Source organism: Anabrus simplex, chromosome 6, assembly GCF_040414725.1.
Source record: "Anabrus simplex isolate iqAnaSimp1 chromosome 6, ASM4041472v1, whole genome shotgun sequence".
Taxonomy (NCBI): Eukaryota; Metazoa; Arthropoda; class Insecta; order Orthoptera; family Tettigoniidae; genus Anabrus; species Anabrus simplex.
This window is the reverse complement of record NC_090270.1, coordinates 68,050,796-68,074,081: the sequence shown is the minus strand read 5'-3', so window position 1 is coordinate 68,074,081 and position 23,286 is coordinate 68,050,796.

Genomic DNA, 23,286 nt, shown 5'->3' with positions numbered 1-23,286 from the left:
TGAGAATAAATTCTGCAGTAAAAAGAATTGTATTGTAATGAAGTGATGACATGAAAGTGGATACGAAGTGTTCAACAAAACACACAGGATAATGTCTGCTTCTGCTTCACTTGCCGCCCTCATTTAATACGATTTAGGAATGACAGGGCCGAGCGCTAAGCCTGTCAGTATGATTTACGTAACTTGTAAATAACACCAAGTTATTATATCTTTGTTCACACAATACGGAACGAAGAGGAGCACGATCCGCCTTGATTGCACTGGACTACTAAATATAAAGCCGTAAATAATCAGGAAACCCTTTGACAGGTATTTAATTCACTCAAGATTTTTTGCACAAACAATACAAATGGAGTATCAATAGCTCAAGCACTCCCGAGGTACCATGTATGGGCCCATGCTGAAACACCGGTACTAGTAGATGGACGGCAACTGACTCTGGCATGCAGTCGATAATGCAGGTGACAAATGTCTTGACGTTTACAATCCCATACCTGCTAGACATCTATGGATGGGTCGCACGAGTTACTTCTCCTATCATGTCACAAGTGCTCAATTAGAGAAACGTCCGGCGATCGTGTTGGCCAGGAAAGTTTCTGTATGTCTTTTAGAGCTCGTTTAGTTTCACGAACAGTGTATGGGTGAGCATTACCCTGTCAAAACAGCAAATCACCTTCCTGTAGCAAGAACGGCAGAAGAACTCGTCGAAAAACTACCTGCACGAGCGCTGGTCAGCGTTCCCTCCACAAACATCAAATGTGAACGAGATTTGTAGCTTATCGGAGCACAGACCGTAAGGCCTTGAGGTGAGACCAGTGTATCTTGGATTAATGCACTGTACGAGAAAGCGCGAACGACTATCACTTGCAAAGAGTCAGAATCTGCTTTCATCACAGAAGACCACGGCGTATTATTCCATCCTCCAGAAGTCGTGCACATCGATGCTATGACATGAGTGGAAGACGAGCTAGAGGTGTGCGTACCCGTAGTCGTACAACTAGTAACCGGTCCCCAATAGTTCGTGTTGACATTTCTGAGGCCACTTTTGCTCTTAACTCTGCTGTGGCAGCTGTACGGTCTGTAACTGCTGCCCTTAAAATATGACGATCTTGATGGGTGTATGTGCTGCTTGGGCGTCCAGAACATCGTCTATGAGTGTCCAATGTTGCCAGCATCCCTCCACAACCACTGCGGCACGTTCAACTTCTATGGCAATTCTCCGAAAGGACAATCCTTCCACTCAGAAGCCCACAATTTTACTCCTCTCACACTCACACATTTGGCTGTAAGAAGCACAAGTGTGTCTCCGTGTCATGGTGTCTGCTTGCTGAATACGTTTGCAACACACTAACTGAGCCTTATGGCAGCGCATTTAGTTTTAAAGTGTACACACAAATGCATCACCGGCAGCTATGCCACTACGGTATCTGCTGGCGGACGACGTTGAAACCGTTATCAGTACATCTACCAACCGAGCTCGATAGCTGCAGACGCTTACATGCGGCCAGTATCCAGTATTCGGGAGATAGTAGGTTCGAACCCCACTGTCGGCAGCCCTGAAAGTGGTTTTCCGTGGTTTCCCATTTTCACACCAGACAAATGCTGGTGCTGTACCTTACACGGCCGCTTCCTTCCTACTCCTAGGCCTTCCCCGTCCCATCGTCGCCATAAGACCTATCTGTGTCGGTGCGACGTAAGCAACTAACAAAACAAGTACATCCACCATCCCTCAGGAGGCATATGCTGTCACCGCATGAAAATCGATATCGGCCTTCCAGGTATTCTGAATTTTTCCGGTAGTGTATATAAAATATCAATATATCGTCGCTGCCGGGACAAAACCTCCTATGTGAAATATTTTAGCTTAGACCTTTGGCCGGTAAGGTTCTGCCATCTAAGGTGCAATATTGTGTGAATACTGTCAAGGCATTCTCGCTCTTCATAATGTATGTGCTGCGGCTCAGTCTATCTCCAAAAATTGATAATGTGGTCAAAACAAAACTTAAAGCAGTTTTGTCCCGGCAGCGATGATATGTAATTTATTGTTTCTGCAATTATTGTTGTTCTTATTTCCATCACCTGTTTTTAAGTTCACCTGCATCCATTCATCATCATATTCTTCCAGTGATCTTAGTTCATCTTTCTTCTCTTCCACTGCTCTTGTTACTTATTCTTCATCTCATCCTACTGATTCTATTGATTCTCCTTCGTAATATCTTTTAACTCTTGTTCTTAGTGCTCCGTCATCATCATCATCATCATCTTCTTATTCTTCTTCTTCATCGTTTTGCATATTTTTATACTTTCTTGGTTCTTTTTTCCATCATATATTCTTCTATTACTCTTGGTGCTGCATTTCTTTCTTCGTCATCTTCTTTTTCATATTTTTCTATTTTTCTTAGTTCTTCATCTTCCTTGCACTTCATCATTTTATTCTATTGTTCTCGGTGATTTTCTCTTTCTACTCCATATTGCTCATCTCTTCCTCTTGTTGCTTCTTCGTCTCTTCTTCTTCTTCTTCTTCTTCTTCTTCTTCGTAATCGTCATTTCGTCTGTTGCTCCTGATGTTTCCCCTGTTTCTTCTAATGATTGGCATTCTTCCGTTGTTTTTGGTGCCTCCTTTATTTCTTCCTTATCTTCTTCCATTTCCACTACATTTTCAATTATTTCTATAATTTCTCCTGCGTCTTCTACTTCATATTTTCGTACTCTCCACATTTTCTACTGCTTCGTCTGTTTCTTCTATGCCGATTTCCTTTCCTTGTGCCATAGAAGATTATAAGGTAGGGGTCTCCCTAGGCCACGATCTATCCTTCAAACATAAGTAACTGTTAAGGATATGCAAAGCAAGCAAGCAAGCAAGCAAGGTCACCTCCGTACAGGCCATGAAGGGCCTTGGAGGAGTGGAAGGTAAAGGCTTTCACCATTGTTAACCTCGTCACGTGATGGGGTAGAGTGGTTAGCTCTACGCCCGGCCGCCTTTTCCCCCAGGAATTAACCTGGTACTCATTTTTGGTGTAGGCTGAGTGAACCTCAGGGTCATATGCACCTCCGGAAGTGGAAATCTCGTTTCTTAAATTTTACGACTTCCTGACGGGGATTCGAACCCACGTCCTTCCGGGCGAACCGAGCACGCCTTTACGGCCTCGGCCAGGCAGCCCCTATTAAGAATATACTTAACATAAAAAATAAACCACCTCCTCAGATTTTGGAAAAGTTTGCACAGTAGCAACGCAAATGTAAATGGAGGTAAGCGAATTGCCACTGTAGCTCTAGACGTAAGATATTTGTAGACAAATCGTTAAATTTCCATCGACTGTGTTGAAGACAGAGAAGCTATTGCAAAAATATCTGGTGGTGTGCTGGGAGTCACCTGACAAATTAAATTGACATAGCCGTAGAAACCATCCGTCAGATCTCCGCTTTAGATGGCAGAGAATATCGCAATCGATTAATATAGAAATTGAGAGGTAGGTTGCCCAAGTAACACCACTTCAGCTGAGGCGATCCGATGATTTTTTGTTCAAATATTAAGCACGGTAGTATTGAGCTCAACTCTGAGGTTAAACAGCGGAAACTACTGTCGGATTTTTTATTATGGACACTCGAGTTTAGGCTTTAATTACAAACGAACCAATAGGCCTATTGCAATGCGAGTTATACCGATGTTTTCCTTGTTTAATTCTACATGAGCGTATATAAGACACATTGTTTTCGATGTGCATTAAATATTTTTTTTTGTGGTTATAATAAATATTGCCCGGGTTTTTGGCTTCTTCTCTAGGAAGCGCTCACTTAGGAATAAATACAAGGAAAACTAATTGTCTGATGGTAATGAAATTTTTATATGTTATAACCACATGTATTTGTAGTGTAATACTCCAGTTGCAATTTTTTTCAACCACCTCGAAAAAAGTTCTTATCATTTTTCTAAAGCAACTCTTTCTCAGCCCAGGATAAACGTACAACAGCAAACATTGGTTTGTTTTGAAGCACTCAGTCATGGTTATCAGAAACTACAACAACTGTAACCGTACAGTTTGGTACCGAATTTATGAAGAGTAATATTGAAAGGAGGTTTTGTGTACGCCGAACCGTGTGATTAACAGCAGGCCGGGTGGGGAAATCGGGCGCAGTGTTGCCGCGTTCAGTAGTAATCACGCGCGCAACGAACACAGCTTTTCGTTTACTTTCAACGTTTAATTTTATTTCCTCTTATAAATTCCACTTCCCATCACCTTTTCTCATAAGGGCTTTGGACCTTCAAAGGCAGGTCTAAAAATGGTTGACTTATTTAGAAATATCACACTGTACAATTTTTACAAGAGTTATTTGCATTATTAGTTACATATATTTACAATATTTAATTCTATCAATTTTCTTCGTCTGAAAAATCACTGTATTCCGATGAATCGGTGCTGCTGTCATTCATGTTGATTATGACTGGCTCGAAATAAGGGACGTTTTCAGACAGTCCATCTTTTTCCCAGTAGTGGTCTTCAATTTTCTTAGCGTGTTTAATGCATTGTTTCCAGAGTTCAGGGGTGACGGTACGTAAGGCTTCTCGGCATAAAGCGTAAATTGCTTCCATACCTCTACCATTTTCTAATGTGTTAGCCATATTTGTTTTTGCTATTTTCCCTTTTACGTAAGCCCAAATGAGCTCGATTGTATTAAGCTCGCAATGGGCCACTGGTAACCAAACAAGCTGTACATCTGGTCGAAGTCGTTTAGTCAGTTGTTCCAGCTTCTTTACCGGTGTTTGAAAATAAGGCCTGGCAAGGACAATCAGCTCTGATTTCGTTAATTTGTTATAATCGTCAACTCCAGGTGGTAGTGAAATATTCTTTGATGTTATCCAGGATATAATTTCAGGTTTCAGCCATGACATGTTCGGGTTTTTAGATGAAGGATCGACCATCGTATGATATGGAGCTTGATTTATAACGGCAGCCGACTTTTGAGGCAATAAACTCAGGACTTTCGTGAACCATTCTTCATAATGAGTCGAGTTCATCTCATTGTGGTAATCACCACTGCCTTTCTTGCCAATAAAACAAAGTTCTGCAGCGTCAAGAAATCCTTCTTCACTTCCGATGTGTAAAATTATGATGCGTTTCCCAGCCCCAGACGGTGTTTTGAACCCTCCACGCCATCCATAAATTTGCTGAATGTACCCTCTGTACAGATTATAGTTGTCAAAGTTGTTTTCTAAAGCTTCAATCACGTTTTCTTGCCACCCATATTTCATAGTATGGTTCTGTCCGCACCACGTCTCGTCTGTAAAGAAGATCTTGTAGCCCTGTGCTCTTAAGTCTCTAATTCGTCTAAGGTAGGTGTGTCGGGATGCAGCAACTGTCACAGGTTCCATTAGCACTGGTTTCCTGTTTAGTTTTTTGAATCGGAATCCCAAGCTTCGAACTACTTTCAAAAGCGTAGAAATTGACATATCGGGAAAATCCGGCATATTTTCTAACAGTTTCATGCGGAGGCTTTTAATTGTGGGAAATATCTTATTCATATAAAAATCGTGCATATTTCTTCGTATTGTGCCCAAAGTAAAATCATCTAGATGGATTTTCGGACGCCCCGGTCTCACACACTGCTTCTTTCTTGATCTGGATGACGTATTTCCATCATTCTCCTTTGAAGCGGCTCCTACTCTCTTCACTGACGACAGCGATAATCCAAGACAATCTGCCACCTTCTTGTACACAGGGAACCTCTTGTCCCCTACTTTTTCCCCCTCACATTGAAAGAAACAAATAGCACTCAAAATCATTGCAAGTTCACCCTCTGATAACGGCGGTCTTGGAGGCATCTTGAAGTGACGTGGCCAACATGCAGAACATAGGACAACTGAAAATAGCTTGCGGATAAACCAAGGTCATGGGCATTCTGTTCCACAACTGCCCGGGGCGAGTGTACTGTGTTCGTTGCGCGCGTGATTACTACTGAACGCGGCAACACTGCGCCCGTTTTCACCACCCGGCCTGCTGTTAATCGCACGGTCCGGCGTACACAAAACCTCCTTTCAATATTACTCTTCATAAATTCGGTACCAAACTGTACGGTTACAGTTGTTGTAGTTTCTGATAACCATGACTGAGTACTTCAAAACAAGCCCAACTTTGCTGTTGTACGTTTATCCTGGGCTGAGAAAGAGTTGCTTTAGAAAAATGATAAGAACTTTTTTCGGGATGATTGAAAAAAATTGTAACTTGAGTATTACACTGCAAATACATGTGGTTATAACATATAAAAATTTCATTACCATCAGACAAGTAGTTTTCCTTGTATATATTCCTAAGTGAGCGCTTCCTAGAGAAGAAGCCAAAAACCCGGGCAATATTTATTACAACCACAAATAAAAAATATTTAATGAAAGTCGAAAACAATGTGTCTTATATACGCTAATGTAGAATTAAACAAGGAAAATATTGGTATAACTCGCATTGCAATAGGCCTATTGGTTCGTTTGTAATTAAAGCCTAAACTCGAGTGTCCATAATAAAAAATCCGACAGTAAAATATTCCGATGTATTCGAGAAATGGAAGAATATATGTTCTGGGTATATAAAACTTGACATTTATACATACTAAATTAAGAGATACTTCTCAGGACAGAATGAGTTACGGTGTAGACTCTCCTCTCACTCTCTCTTATTAATGAAACAGTTAGTTGTACATCTCCCAGTCCGCGTGACAGCTCAACATACGTCAGCCACACCACAACCATAATTACTGGAGAGATTAGTCTCATTAACACCATCCCCTGTTGGGATCAAACAGGGATATCAAACCTGGCACGATCTAGAATTTTGAAAGAACTGGAATCAGAGATGAGGCTTTTTTGCGCATGATGTTGTACTGTATAGAGTAACAAATAAGTTGCGCGATTGTGAGCAACTGCCAAAAGACCGCGATAATGTTGTGAGATGACAGCAGGCAACGATCTATCTATATATGTATGTCATTATACGTATGTATGTATGTATGTATGTGTGTATGTATTACAGTACATCTCCTCATAAACCACTGGAGCTATTTCAACCAAACTTGGGACACTTGCGACTTGTATCAGGAGAAAAACCGCGTGGGGGTAAGAGATCCTAAGTACACTCAGGGAGGGGGTGAGATGTAAAAATAATCGAAAATAGTGTCAATCCATACGTTTCGGGGTCTGTGAGATGAACAGTGACACTCCGGAATTTTTAAGTCAAATTTCAGCCCCCTTTGATGTGAGGGGCGAGCGGGGAATGAGATATAACAGTAATCGAAAATGGTGTCGAATGCATACTTTTCGGGGGTCGCTGAGATGGATAGTGACAATCCAGATTTTTTGATATCCAACTTTATGTCTCTTTGAGGTGGGGGCGAGGGGTATGGAGATATAAAAATAATGGAAAATAGCATCGAATCCAAAGTTTTTGGGGTCGCTGAGATGAATAGTGACACTCCTTATTTTTCACCCCTTAGGGACTGAGGAGTGAGGAGGTTAAATAAAAATTCTAAAATAATGTAGAATCTACAGTTTTCGAGGCTGCTGAGATAGTGACAGTCTGGAATTTCTTTAAAGTACAAGTTAAGCCCCCTTTGGGGTACGGGGCGAGGGGGTGGTGAGATACAAAAATAATCGAAAAATAGCCTCCGAAGGGGCCTTGTGGAGGTCTTCCGAGTTGACGCCTTAGAGGCGACCTCGCGTCTGTGAGGATGGGGCCCTATCTATGATGAATTCTAATGAAGACGACACACACACAAACTCCCAGCTCCCGAGCCATCGAAATTAACCAATGAAGGTTAAAGTCCCCGACCCGGCCGGGAATTGAAACCCGGGACCCACTGGACCAGCACTCTAACCATTTAGCAATGGAGTAGGGCCGTAGGGAGTGATAACGGGTGAAAAAAGAATATCCTAAGTGACCGAGTTTTCTCAACCAAACTTGGTACACATGACTTACTATGTAGCAGAAGTTTCTGTGGGGTAAGATACCCCTAGCACCCCTAGGGGAGGGGATAATCATAAAAATCACAGAATGACCGGTGAAATATAAAAATAATAGACAACGCCAAATATTAATGTGCCGTCCATAGCTTTTGGAGTCGCTGAGGTGAATAATGAAAATGTTCAAAATGACCGAAATTACGAATGTATGTGTGGTCCTTCTAGCACAGCACTGTGACATTCTGTAGGGTTAAGTCATACTTCATCCGCAATCAGTACGTAGATTGAGAGGGGGTGAATATGAATATTTGAATAACCGATATTATGGATGTATGTGGGTATGTTCCAGAATAGTTCCCAACGAAACTTAGTGCACATATGACTTACTATGGAGTTAAAACATACACACTACCTCTGGGGGTGGGGAATGGGAGTGGATGTCACGTAAAAATAATATAAAACAACGATATTAATGTCGAATCCGTTGTTTATGTGTCGCTGAGACGAACTGTGACGCTTTGGATGCCGTTTAAGCCCCCGTTCATCCTCCATTGAGACGGGGGTCTGAGAGGAGCTTAAAAGTAAATAGTCTAAAATGACCGAGATTAAAGCTGAATCCACTGCTTTGGGGTTTGAAAGGCTGACAGTTAAAATCGTGAACATCACATCTACAGCGTGACGGATGAATACACATAGATATCACTTACTATTTTTTTGAAAGGACCATATACTTCCCAGTCAATTCGAGGTTCCACAAGGACAAATTTTTACTCGAAAATTAAATAATCTAAAACTTGAAATCAAACACATTTAAATAACTCTAAAAGTACATACTAATTTGTAAGATATCAATCAAAATCTCCAAATGGAATTCTATAAAATTTCATTTCACACATAACTAACTGGTACTGTAAATCTTAATGGTAATCATTCAAAAACTATCCATGCAACAGCGGGTACTACAGCTTGTCTATATATAAATGTCATTGTATGTATGTGCAGCGATTTCAACCAAACTTGGTACACTTATGACTTAGTTTCAGGAGACAAACCACGTGGGGGTAAGACACCCCAAGCACCCTTAGGAGCGGGGAGCGAGAAGAGTGACATACAAAAATAATCGAAAATAGTGTCGAATACATACTTTTCGGGATCGCTGAGATGAATAGTGACACCCCGGATTTTCTTAAAGTCCAAGTTCAGCCCTATATGGGGTAGGGGGCGAGGGAAGAGTTACATGTAAAGTAATCAAGAATAGTGTCGAATCCATACTTCCCGGGGTCACTGAGATGAATGGTGACACTCCAAATTTTTTAAAATTCTGCATAATAAATCGCAATGTATGAATCGTCATCTCAAAAAGGAATTCTATAAAAATTCACTTCACACATAACTAACTGATAATACAAATCTTAAAGGTAAACATCCGAAAACTATCCGTACAACGCCGGGTACTACAACTAATAATAATAATAATAATAATAATAATAATAATAATAATAATAATAATAATAATAATAATAATAATAATAATAGACAACCCATGATAACTAAATTCGGCAAAATTGTTCAAGTGAACCAATTTAAATATTTGGGAGGATTTTTTTTTTTTTGCTAGGGGCTTTACGTCGCACCGACACAGATAGGTCTTATGGCGACGAAGGGATAGGAAAGGCCTAGGAGTTGGAAGGAAGCGGCCGTGGCCTTAATTAAGGTACAGCCCCAGCATTTGCCTGGTGTGAAAATGGGAAACCACGGAAAACCATTTTCAGGGCTGCCGATGGTGGGATTCGAACCTACTATCTCCCGGATACAAGCTCACAGCCGCGCGCCTCTACACGCACGGCCAACTCGCCCGGTTTGGGAGGAATTATTCAGCCCTCTGGTTTAAACCGCGAAGCTAATAAAGAAAGAATTTCCAAATTACAGAAAGCATACAGGATCACATGGAACAGGTATAATAAAAAATCAATATCTAGGAATGCAAAACTTAGACACTACTGTATAATACAGTGATCAAACCTGAAGCGTTATATGCCTCAGAAACCACAATCATTGGTGGCGGATCTTTAACCAAGGACATTTAGAAACAAGAAAGGAAAATTTTACGAAAAATTTTTGGCCCCGTTTGTATAGATGGAAGATGGAGAAGAAAATCATCCCAGGAGATATATTGTCATTCTGAAAAAATTCTCACACTTTTCGGAAAAGACGATTGAAATTTTACGGACACATTATCAGAATGAATACTAACAGGCTAACTAAAAGAATTCTCAACCTGGCCCTTTCATTAAAAACCAAGAACAGCTGGCATCGTTAAATTGAAACAGATCTCCATGAAATCAACATCTCAGAAGACATTGTACAGGACAGATGTAAATTCAGAACCAAAATCGACAATCACCACTTTGAAGACACACTCAACACCAAAGCTACTATAACGTGGGCAGAAGAACGAAGGAAGAAGCTCAGCGAGAGGATGAAGATATTTTGGGAGGAAAAGAAGGCCAACACATCAGCTAAGCAAGTTCAACCGTGCTCCTGAGTAGGACATAACGATGTAAAAAAAAATAATAACGTTCATATCATTACCAACTTGCGGTCATTGACACGTTACGTAACGTCAACAATATTGTACTTATATAGGCATGATTTAAAGTCATTGATAGTGTGTAATGTGTATTTTTTCAAGCTTGTTATAGGTGTTATACTTAGCGTTTTGGACAGACGGAAAATCTTTGAAGTTACATTAACTAAGTCGACACCGAAAATCACGCCTTCCTCCCAAAAGAATTTTTAAAAATGAAAAATGAAATATGTGTGTAATTACAGGACTAACCTGGAGGAGGTGTCCGTAGTCCTCGCTATTCATCATTTATTAATGTGAGCCAGTGTTAACAATTATTGTTCCAAAACTAACGTTCTGCACTTTACTTGTTTCTCCGCCTCAACTGATTATGTACTGCCCAGTGTGCATCCCCGGGCTGAGCAGCACAGGCGGTAGTAGCTCAATTAGGCTGGGTTGATCCCGGCTTAGTCCGATAGTATTTGAAGGTGCTCAAATATGTCGGCCTCGTGCTGGAAGATTTACCGGTACGTTAATGAAATCCTGCGGGACAAAACTACGTAAAACCATTATCGCATCCTCACTTCCGAACCGCTGACCGATTTTTTCGACTGACATAACTCACTGAAACAAAAGTTTATTTATAAATATTGAAACCCCCAGGCACTATCAACATCAGTATTCACCATGGAAGCTAGGGAAGGATGTAAAATTATCTAAGTATTGTACTTACATTTCGGGCAAACTCTTCCCATAGTAGCGGTGTTCTAAAGCAAAAATCAAACCATTTTTTTTTTATTGCTTCTTCGACTATAAAACTTGGACCAGTTCCGTCTAGTGTCATTTCACCATAGATTACTAGGAATATTGTTGCACCATCTTGAAAATATTTATGAAACATGTAGAATCTCTGAAACAGAAAGTTCGTCCAGGTTAATTCAAGTTCTACGGTTATTTTATTTATCTTCTTCTTCTTGTGACATGGTCATAATATAGACTACCTGTCGTAAGAAGTGACTAACAGTGGTAATCCACCATCATCTCTCAACTTGTGATCATGAGCCTGGTCAGTTTTTTAACTTTAAATTTTCATAGACTTGGTCAATTCATCTTTTCTTATAGACGCGACATTTTTTTAATTTTAAGAGAGTTACAGAGATTTCCACTCTTCTATTCATGGCTGACAGGTGGTAGAAAACGACTAAGGTATCTCTGCCTGTCGTAAGCGATGAGTAAATAGCGTTACTACAAGAACCCTAAAACTGGAAGCGTGGGTTGGCGAACATGAGGCCGCTGTTTAAGACTGTCGTTTCTCCCATCCATTAGAGACAGACTCCTTTAATCATTCTTATCCAGCCTCATTTGTTTAACTCTTGTTCTCTTCTGCGTCTGTAATAACGCCCTTCCCGGCCTTTTCCTTTCTTCCTCATTCTTCGAAACGACCTCTTTCATCTTCCTCCGATTAGTATTAGAAGGGGATGACCGGGCGAGTTGGCCGTGCGCGTAGAGGCGCGCGGCTGTGAGCTTGCATCCGGGAGATAGTAGGTTCGAATCCCACTATCGGCAGCCCTGAAGATGGTTTTCCGTGGTTTCCCATTTGCACGCCAGGCAAATGCTGGGGCTGTACTTTAATTAAGGCCACGGCCGCTTCTTTCCAACTCCCAGACCTTTCCTCTCCTATCGTCGCCATAAGACCTATCTGTGTCGGTGCGACGTAAAGCCCCTAGCAAAAAAAAAAAGAAGGGGATGGTTGCCTAGTTGTACCTCTAGTTAAAGCAATAATCACCACCTTCTGCGAAAGGTTGCCTAGTTGAACTTTCACTTAAAACAATAATCACGACCATCTCCAAATTGTTGCCTTTCTTTCTTACACTTAAAATAATAACCACCATCTCTGAGTTGTTGCCTCTTTGTATTTACAATTAAAACAACAATCACCACCATCTCTGAAAGGTTCCCTATTCGTAGTTACACTTAAAAATATTAATAATGTCATTGCCTTCACGTCCCACTAACTACTTTTACGGTTTTCGGAGACGCCGATGTGCCGGAATTTAGTCCCGCAGGAGTTCTTTTACCTGCCAGTAAACCTACCGACACGAGGCTGACGTATGTGAGCACCTTCAAATACTACAGGACTGAGCCAAGGTAGAACCTGCTAAGTTGGTATCAGAAGCTCAGCGCCTCAACCGTCTGAGCCAGTCATCCCGGCAAAACAATAATTACCACCGTCTCTAAATGGTTGCCAATTGTACTTAAACTTAATATACGGTAATGCAGACTCGCCACAAGCTTTACGTAATCCTCGATAAAATTCTGATACATTTTTCCACGGGCAACCTAGATTTTAATCAACGAAAGCTGGTCACCTTTTTTTAAACACGCTTTAGTGCGGTGAAATAGCACTCTTCACTTCAACGCCACACAACAACAACACTCCCAACTGGATGCCCGTCAAATGCACACGACACATCGACAATAGCGCCACCTGACTGCGCATGAACGATCTCCTGCAACCTCAGCCACGGAAGCAAGTGAGCCTTGGATAGCTCTATCAAAGTAAAAAAAAGATATTTCGAAAATCACTTCCCGCCTAAATGCAGTTCAGGAAAACAGCCTAAAATCTCTTGTTTATTTACTCGTTTTCTTTTTTATTAAAATCCTAGCCAAATTAACTTATTTATATATTCCTTTCTGTAATGTGTTCCTTGGTTCTGTGCCCTCAGGAGTATTTATATTTTTGAAAAATGTCCACACCGAATGTAGTTATAAAGGCTTAAGTGAAACTCTGCATTCTCTCACATGAGCGCTCTTCGTGGTGCTTAATTGAAACAATGCATGGACTAACATTAACGCTAGTAATGGTAGGAAAAAGCAAACTGCTAATCCAATCGATGAGATACCCATGATTAGGAAAAGGATTGCAATTTTTAGGAATAAATAGAGAATATTTTCTTATATTTTTTACATTTTATTTACCTAATATTCGTAGCTCATATCCCTAGGATGTTTTCAAAGGTGAGTGGCTTGCCTGAATGATAGAACTGTGGATTTTTATTTTTTATGTTAGTCTGTTTCAGCGTCCAGTCTGCAATTCTCTGCGAATTAAATAACCGCGCTGTGTTTTGTCCGTCGTTAATCTCACCCTCATATCCAAAATGGTTGTAGTTATCTTGTCCAGTACACTGATGAATGAAATACCTCGATAGTTGTTACAGTCTTTTCTGTTCCCTTGGTAATACAGTAGATAGGCTCAATTACTGTTTACCCAGTCAGAAGGTACCTTAACCACAGTCCATGCTAATTTCATTACTCCCTTTCTTCCTACTATAGTTCAACATTTCAGGTCTGATTTAATCTATTCCTACTGATCTAGGACAATATAGTATATTTACCATCCTTTTCCATTCCCCGAGCGTAACTTCACTGCCATCATGATCCTCCCCAATGAACTCCATTGCTGGGGACTTGAACAGAAATATTGCCTTTTACGTTGAGAAGATTTTCAAAATATTCCAATGAATCCCTGGGGTCTACTATGAGTTCACCTGATTCTCCAAAAACACTCTGTATTTCCCATTTACCACCCTTTGTAAGATTCTTCCTCCCAGTCCAGAAAGGTTTCCCTGCCACTTTCCAGGTTATAACCGAAATCTTCCCAGGATTTATTTTTTCTCTACAATATTTTATTTTGCTCCGCTTTTCATCAACGTATAATACCCTATTTACACAAGTCTTTCTTTGGAGCTATTTTTGATACGCCTTCTTTTTACGATCTCAATTTACCCTGCCTTCATCATTCTACAAAACGTTCGCTTTTTCCTATCTTTACACACAGTTGTCCCGGGACATTCGCTTGCCATTTCTATTACAGCATCCCTGTGTGTCACCCGTTTCCTTTCTGTATCCTGAAATTATTGACTCTCGTTTCTTTGGAACTGTTCACTAATCATATCAATGTAGTCCGTCTAATTTGATCAACACTGAGAATTTCTACCCTATTCCATTTGCAGAGAGTCTTCTTTTCTCTATCCTAGGCTTATTGATATTTAGTTCACTCTAATAGAATAGTGGTCTGTATCATCGAAGAATATCCTTAAATTCTTCGTAGATTTTTGTAATTCGAAGTCAATTATAATAGTATATTATGAAACGTATACTTGAAGAATGTATTCATAACTGCTAATCCCATGCTAGCTGGCCCCGTGGTGGAGGGGTAGCGTGCGTGCCTCTTACCCGGAGGCCCTGGGTTCGATTCCTGGCCAGGTCAGGGATTTTTACCTGGACCTGAGGGCTGGTTCGAGGCCCACTCAGCCTACGTGATTAGAATTGAGGAACTATCTGACGGTGAGATAGCGGCCCCGGTCTAGAACGCCAAGAATAACGGCCGAGAGGATTCGTCGTGCTGAACACACTACACCTCGTATCTGCAGGCCTTCGGGTTGAGCAGCGGTCGCTTAGTAGGCCAAGGCCCTTCAAGGACTGTAGTGCCATGGGGGCGGGGGAATCCCATGCTAGCACAGAATTCCATCAAACGTTTGTCATTCCTATTAGCTTTCATAGTTTCCTCTTCGTTTACCTATCTCTCTCTCATAGCTTTCAAATTCCATATTTTCGCACTGAAATACTCATCAATATTATCTTCTCCCTGCAATTAACTCGACTACAACGGCACTCAGTGCTTCATCCTCATCTGATTGCTCATATGACGATTCTCATCCTAATTTCTCCTACTACTGAATCTATCCACATAATTTCTTCACGTACGCGCATAAGGGAAATTGTTTTGGGAGTTATTGTTTCCTGATGAATAGTCCTACTCTACACTCTGCCCTTCTCCCTTTAACACTTGTTATAAAGACTGTATAATGTTCTATATAATCCTTATTATCTCCCTTTACCCGAACATCGTTAACTCCCAACACATCCAGACACATTCGCTTTGCTGACTCAGCCTGTTCCATAAGTACGCCATCGAATTCCATTTCGCTGTTTCCAAGGAGTGTCTGTTCTGTCAAATGGTAGTAGGAATCTGTCTCTTCCATAGATCCATTCTTCACTTGGTAAATATATGTGAAGTAAGATGCTAACCTAGTTACACATAGTCCAAGTGACTATTTCCACTCTAACGGTTTAGGGTCCACTGGTGGATTGCATAGACCTAGCTGTCTAAGTATAAGGGTGAGCCACTCCTATTCCATAACAACTTGCACCCCGACTCTCAGAACCACTTCCTAGGCCACTCAGTAACTGCCTACGACTCACGAACCAGGACGTGAGTCCAAGAACTTACAACACATAAAGAGCCACTTTACATTGTTCAATTTTTTGTAGAATTGAACATCTCTTTGCTTCTGGTTGTAAATAAGTCACCATCATTTCTCTTTATCCGCCAGCCTTAATCAAAGAGTAGTAGAAAATTTGTTTGTTCATTGTTCAGTTATTAAAACGAGGGTTTGATAATCGTATTGCTTTTTCTTCTTCTTCTTCTTCTTCTTCTTCTTCTTCTTCTTCTTCTTCTTCTCGTACTCCTCAGCCCAAAATTTGGTGGGTATTGTTCATGTCTTCCGATCGTTTCCTTTCTTTGTACAACAGATTCATGTGGCAATGGGTGAGTTTGCCTTTGATTATGTCTATACATTGCACTCTAGGTTTATATTCTCCGTCTACCTTCCAGTTCCCTACAAACAGGATAGTGCACCAGTCAGAATGACTAAGCAAGTAGCAAATTATGCTATTTCTTCTCATTCTAATCTGTTTGTTCATATGACGATTCTCGTCCTAATTTCTCCTACTACTGAAAATATCCACACAATTTGTTCACGAAAGTGCTTAACGGAAATTGTGTTGGGAGCTATGGTTTCCTGATGAATAGTCCTACTCCAAACTCTGCCATTCTCCTTTTAACGCTAGTTAGAAACACCTTATAAAATTCTATATCTTCCTTATTGTGCCATATCATATATGCCCCAAATAGTAACTAGGTAATATGGTGTAATATTGTGCATTTAATACAAGAAGGAGTCAGGTGCAATATAGAAGTTGCGTAATGCAAGATCTTGGCAGCGCGTGGCTTCAGAAATAACTTCTTATCTTCCATAGGGGCAGCGAGCAACACGAGTATTCCGTACGATTCAATCGGGGAATTTACGAGAGTGTTTGAGAGCGGCCGATTCAAAAGAGATCAATCACAGCCCTGGAAGCGAAGTTGCGAAATGATAGGAATATACAGAACAAATGAAGCCAGTCCTACCAACTTCGAGATTTACAGTGCGGTACTACTCTTGATTTTATTAGGCAATCTGTTATAAAGCCATACTCCACGTTTTTGATATGAAAAAGAAGCATGTTAGACGTTAAAGACTACCTGTAGACAGTTACAGTACTTAGTTCTGAACTAATAATAATGTATTTCTATTGATTCAGCGCTTTGCCAAGCAAGCGGCTGAGCCATGGCGTCATCACATCAGTGAAATCCCCGATGATATTACTAATACCGGAAGTTTGGTGGACGCAGCAGTTTTCTGGATATGGGAAGCTCACTCTGTCTTGAAGTTACTAACCGCGCGGGTCGGTGTTTCTTATATTAAGCCAGTGTTATATGAAAGTACTTTTACAGTGACGATTTTTAATCAAACAAGTATACATATTTTTGTGAAAGCTGAAACGTGATTTTATGAGAATATATTACCTAAATGCAAGTGATATAATGTAATTACGAAAGTGTATTTTACAGTAACAAAGCAATTGCTTTTGCTATATAGATAAGATCACGTATGATGATGCAGTATGGCAGAATGTGGTTGTGGCACGGGATTCACTATAACTAAGAACATAGTTACTATCGATATTTCCAAAGCCGTATATGTAATTTGCATCTGTATAGTGCAAATATTGTGATCGGTACGCGTCCGGTAACGCGAAGAACGTGTGCGAATCGTCGTTATCGTTTCGGTATAATTTAATGGTGTGTGCGAAGCACCACATTTCAAAGATGATGGAAGAAGAAAGGACCTGCAGTGTTTTTGGTAACTCCATGGAGTTTGTTGCTATAATGGCGTAATTTTCGTAGACACAGCGTCCTGGAACCATGAAGAAGCTGAGACAACACCAGATAAGTTCATCTTAAAACATTTTAGGCATGCTTAAATAGAAGAAATTAGGCTAATTCAATCCTATAGTAGTTTATCTGTAAATGTCAGTCCTTTCTTGGATGAGCTATGTTTTCTTTTTATAGCTTAATGTCATGTTTCAGCGAAGATGCATGTTTGAACCCTGATGTTTTATATTATTTTATTTTATTTTTATAAGATGGGAAAGAGGGAAATGATTAGGTGTAGATGAGGATATATGTATGTCAAGTGGTAACTGTGTATTCCATTTTTTGTAATAAGATGCAGACTCTTTTATTAAGCAGGCTGCACAGCCTAAAGCTTGTTTGGGAATAAATTTCAGTAGGGAACATTTTTTTAAGCATGTAGCATGTTTACAGGAGTGGATGGCAGTTGTAACCAGCGTGAAAGTGCACCGTTGAACTAGTATATTTTAGATCGGTAAAGAGAACTAGCTAATTGGTATTGTGTTATAAATTTAGGAGAAAAAGGCAAGATTAGCCCGATACTGAGATTACAATGTGTGTTAATACAGGACGTGGGTGCCTGGTATATAATAAAAGGGAAAATATTATGGTGCAGTTCCATGGTGAGTGAGATAGAGAGGCTTGATTTGCGTTGAGTGTTTATTAATAATAAGAGAGTCGAACTCATGCACTCCGAAGTGTTAGGCCAGATGTGCCATATGTCGTATAATACTCGTTTTAAATTGGAATATATATTTAAGGCCATATGAATGTGTTTTGTGATGTCTAAGTTGAGTTCAAGGCCTTGTGTTAGTTTAATGAACAGAGAAGTGAATGGCAGCGTTAATTTATGTTCCCAGGTATATTAGAATCTCTCAGGCAGGAATTACCAATCCAATTAGTTTCTTTTTCTTGCGAGGCAGGATGTTTCATAGCTGGAGCATTACAAGTGTCACTTGATTTATAATATAGCGTGCTAAGTGAAAGACCAACACATGGACAGCTGCGCCAGGAGTTCCGTGTTCTTTTTAATATGAAGGAGTTTAGCATCTTATTGCTTTTATTTCAGATAACGGATACACAGATGTTTTGTTTATTTTATTTGCATGAATTTTACAGGTTTATTTGAAGTGTTTATTTTATATTGCATTGTGTTACATGTATTTATTGCTGATCATGTCATTGTCATCGTTGATAAAGACTTGTTCTTAAATATGAGTCCGGAGCTCATTTTATTGGGAAGTAGGCTTTCAAGCCATCCAATTTGTAACAGAGCGGTCTGTTAGTAAACTCAGTTTAGATTTACGTTAGGTTCCCTGGAATATTGATATGTTGATAAGTGCTGCATATATAATTTAATTATGGATCGGATTTTTAGCATAATTGTATTCTGTCGCGGTATGTCCTACAACGGTAAATTGAACGATATCCGTCAGGATTCGATAAGATGAACTTAACTGCGTTGACTCGATGAGAAGTGTGTATTTCTTCCCAAGGTTGTTGTTTTTATTTTATAAATATTTTTATTTTAAAACGGGACATTGCCCGTCTTTTTGTGACATGTAATAATTTTGTGCTAATTATGTGTACGGCACATACTGGAAATTATAGCATTTATTTGAGCCATGTTTTGAATCGTTTTCATATTAATTTGTTTATTTTCGAGTTTCAATAATGTTTTCTTAGATAATAAATCTATCTTACCCCCTTATTTTGAATTTTATTTCGGAATTATGTTACTGTTTCCCGTACACATACCTATGGTATATTTTATCCTGAGATTTTTAATTTATTTTGCCCTGATCATATTTTTACGAACCGAACACGCAGCTCTCCGAAGGCGCCGGTAGAATATTGTTTTAGACGGGGACGGTATATAATTATTTCGCTTTACCCGAACATCACTAACTCCCGATGAATAATCGTCAATTTTTCATAGAATTGATCATCACTTTGCTGCTGGTTGTAAATAAGTAACTATCATATCTGTTTATCCTCTCTTTGTTCAGTTATTAAAGCAAGGGTTTTATAATCGTATTGTTTTACTTCCCCTTCTCCTATTTACGTCTTATCGGCTTTTTTTGCAACTTCAACTACTTTCCACTAAATTTGTGCTATCAATTCTCATTTCGAATGATCATCGGTTCAACCATCTCATCTTAAACACCTTATCTCTCTTTCGTGCAGTAACAGAGAAATTGAAATGAAATGAAAAGTGAAACACGCTTAAGAAACCCAGGGGTATCAAATTATGTGCAAGATAAGTGAAATATAGAAAGAAGAAAATTTGGATGCGAGTGTTTTACAATCTTCAAGTATGAACCCTTAACATCCGCTGATGTGGAGAGAAGTTCCTCGATGTTTCGCAACGTGCTGTCTGTAAACCGACGATCTTTTACAGCTAAGCAACTTGAGATGACTATTGTGATACACTGCAAAGCCACGTGAGGTGAGGTTTCCGAATTCTAATTTCTGTAATCGTAGTGCGGTTAAGCCGAATATGATTCCAGTTACACTAATTTCAATTTCTTTCCACAGGATGTCAATTACGGGTTCGCTGAATTCATTGTAGCTGGAAAAAAGTAATTCATTCTAAATTCTGCAAGTACCTTTTTAACAAAAACGAAATTCCTTTTTTTAAAGTTAGTCTAAACATATAAAATATCCGAAAGAGGAAGTATTTCGCTCTAATATTTTTGCACTCTATGTTGCATACCACTAGAATTTTGCATTTTGAAGCACTAGCTGAAGACAATCCGCTTCGCTGGGGTTCGTTTTACATCCGTGCGGTTTTCTCTATATAATACAGAAGACATGCGTTAAAGGACCACTCTTTTCCTGTTTCTCAATTTATTTTAATTCCATTTTCGAGGTACATAAATATCTTACATTCTAAGTCATTTCATAAAAATTATTATACACTATATTTTATGTCTTGCTGTCTGTCGCATGCACAAACAGATTTTCTGGTCGTCCGACACGCGAGAAAGCAGCGTAGAGTTGACCATGTGTGAAACAGGAATACTTCAAAGTAAGTCTGTAATTGTGGAACGTTTGACTCTGAGCGTTACTGATGGTCATGATTTACGCTAATCTCACTGGAAACTGTAATCGTTTGAAACAAAATGACAAATCATTTGAAATCAATGGAATTCTTGGCATAAAAACCGATTTTCCTTTTCCTTTGCCGGTTAGGATTACCTGCTCAATGGTATTGTTAAGGAGCTGTTTCAGTAAGTATCTGCTTTATATTCAATAATTACAGGAAATACTGACAGATGTACTCAAGTAGCAAACTGTTATGGTTCTGAGATCACCATAATCCTGCAAGATGAATAATCAAAGGTGGTATATAAAACCAAGACGTACACATCACAGCCTTCTAGAATATATTCTCACTCCGATCCTTCCAGTACATGCGCACTCATTTTAATACATTTAATGACGAAGTTAACCGATTTCAAGCCCCACAGCTCCCACATCACCACTGCTACAGACACGCAACCACTATGCTGCACGATAGAAGACTTGAGGCTGTTACCATACTCAGTAGCCAGTGGTCTGCGATGGATAGTTAGGCCTCCAAGGTGAAATATACGAACACACAGGTCTATTGTTATATATAGTCGGCCACTTTCAAGCCCCATATATCCCATACTACCACAGCTACATACACACAACCACTATAGTGCACGATCGGAGACACGACGCTACTGCCAGGCATAAACATCAGTTATACGTTATAATTCTCATGTTAGGTCCGTATTAAAATGTACGTAAATACAAAGTATGTTACAAGTGTTGTTATTTTTAATATCCACCTATTCAATATAAACAGATCGTTTTTAAAAATTAAATATTATTATAAAATGTTAAGGGACATGTTTCGCCCATATTAAGGGCATCATCAGCCGCAAACTCAAACATGAATGGTGAAAAATTAGGCTGATGATGCCCTTCATATGGGCGAAACATGTCCCTTAACATTTTATAATAATATTTAATTTCTAAAATGATCTCTTGGTATTGAATAGGTGGATATTAAAAAAATAATAACACTTTAAACATAGTTTGTATTTATAAACATCAGTGGTCTTCGGTGGGTATGTGTGGCTTGAAGGTGAAAGAAACGGACCCATGCGTCTATTTTTATATATAGTCGGCCACTTTCAACCCCCACATCTTCCACACCACCACAGCGACTGACATGCAACAATTATAATGCACGATGGGAGGCTCGAGGCTACTACCGGACACAAAAACATTGGTCTGCAGTGGGTAGTTATGGCTGCAAGGTGAAATATACGGATACACACGTCTATTTTTATATACTGGGTGGTTCACCCAAATAAATTATTATAATAATTAATCGTATACAGTCGTATCAGCACACTAAATTTTATTTCAAAACCAGTTTTCCGACTCTAAGGTCCATCATCAGTGTTGAAATCATTTCAAAACATTTGATTTCAGAGGAGTGTGTTATCACAATGAGTTAAAATAAGTTTTAAACAGTTAAAATGGAGCCCTGTAGAGATCAACTGTAAAAGAAGAAAAAGAAAAAACACGTCAGACAACTACACATAGATTTTATTACAATATTTAATCTTTAGGTTACTGACGTTCAAATGCAGGAATCGTTACCTAACCTACATTAACGGAAATATCTAAGTGCACTTCTACGACTAACTGTCATATGTTTGTTAAAATCCTATTAAGGAGTAACACGACTTTTCAAGTTATAAGGTATTAAAATTGTTAAAACTTCTCCGTGGTCTCCATATTGGTTCAAGGAAGGAAACAATAACACATAGTCAAAGCAACAAATTTGACGCTGATAATCTAGTAGTTTTGTTCCTTAAAACATAATGGAAACGAAAATATCCTGTTTTAGCTGTATTTATATTTATTTCTTCTTCTTCTTCTTCTTCTTCTTCTTCGTGAAGACCCTTAGGACTGTGCGGAATCAACATTTCTTATTATTGTTACTTGCCCAATATTTCTTCATTTTCATCAATTGTAATTTCTGTTCCTCCGACCAAGTACGTCGTGTTGGTTTCTTCTCATCTTCCTCAAATCCCACTGTGTGAACGATTTTCCTGATTTCCTTTCTCTCCTGCAGATATGGTGATCCTAATTCAGTGCGGTCTTTCTCTACTTGATTATATCATTGTCATGTCGTATGTTTGATTTCTTTGTGTATTCCAGATGTAAGCCTGGTGTTGAAATTCATTCTTTCCAAATGATTTAAAACTTGAATTCGTCTGTCTCATTTTATTTGTAAGTTTAGATATTTTTTTAAAATATTTCCAAGTTGTGTTTTGGAGTAATGTACGCCATTTTTTTATCTGGGCCCTGAAATTTTTCTCATGATTTTCCTCTCTGTCCTCCTTTAATTTGTATTATGTACATTGAGCGTTTATTTACCTATTTATTTATTTATTTATTTATTTATTTATTTATTTATTTATTTATTTTTTGCTAGGGGCTTTACGTCGCACCGACACAGATAGGTCTTATGGCGACGATGGGATAGGAAAGGCCTAGGAGTTGGAAGGAAGCGGCCGTGGCCTTAATTAAGGTACAGCCCCAGCATTTGCCTGGTGTGAAAATGGGAAACCACGGAAAACCATTTTCAGGGCTGCCGATAGTGGGATTCGAACCTACTATCTCCCGGATGCAAGCTCACAGCCGCGC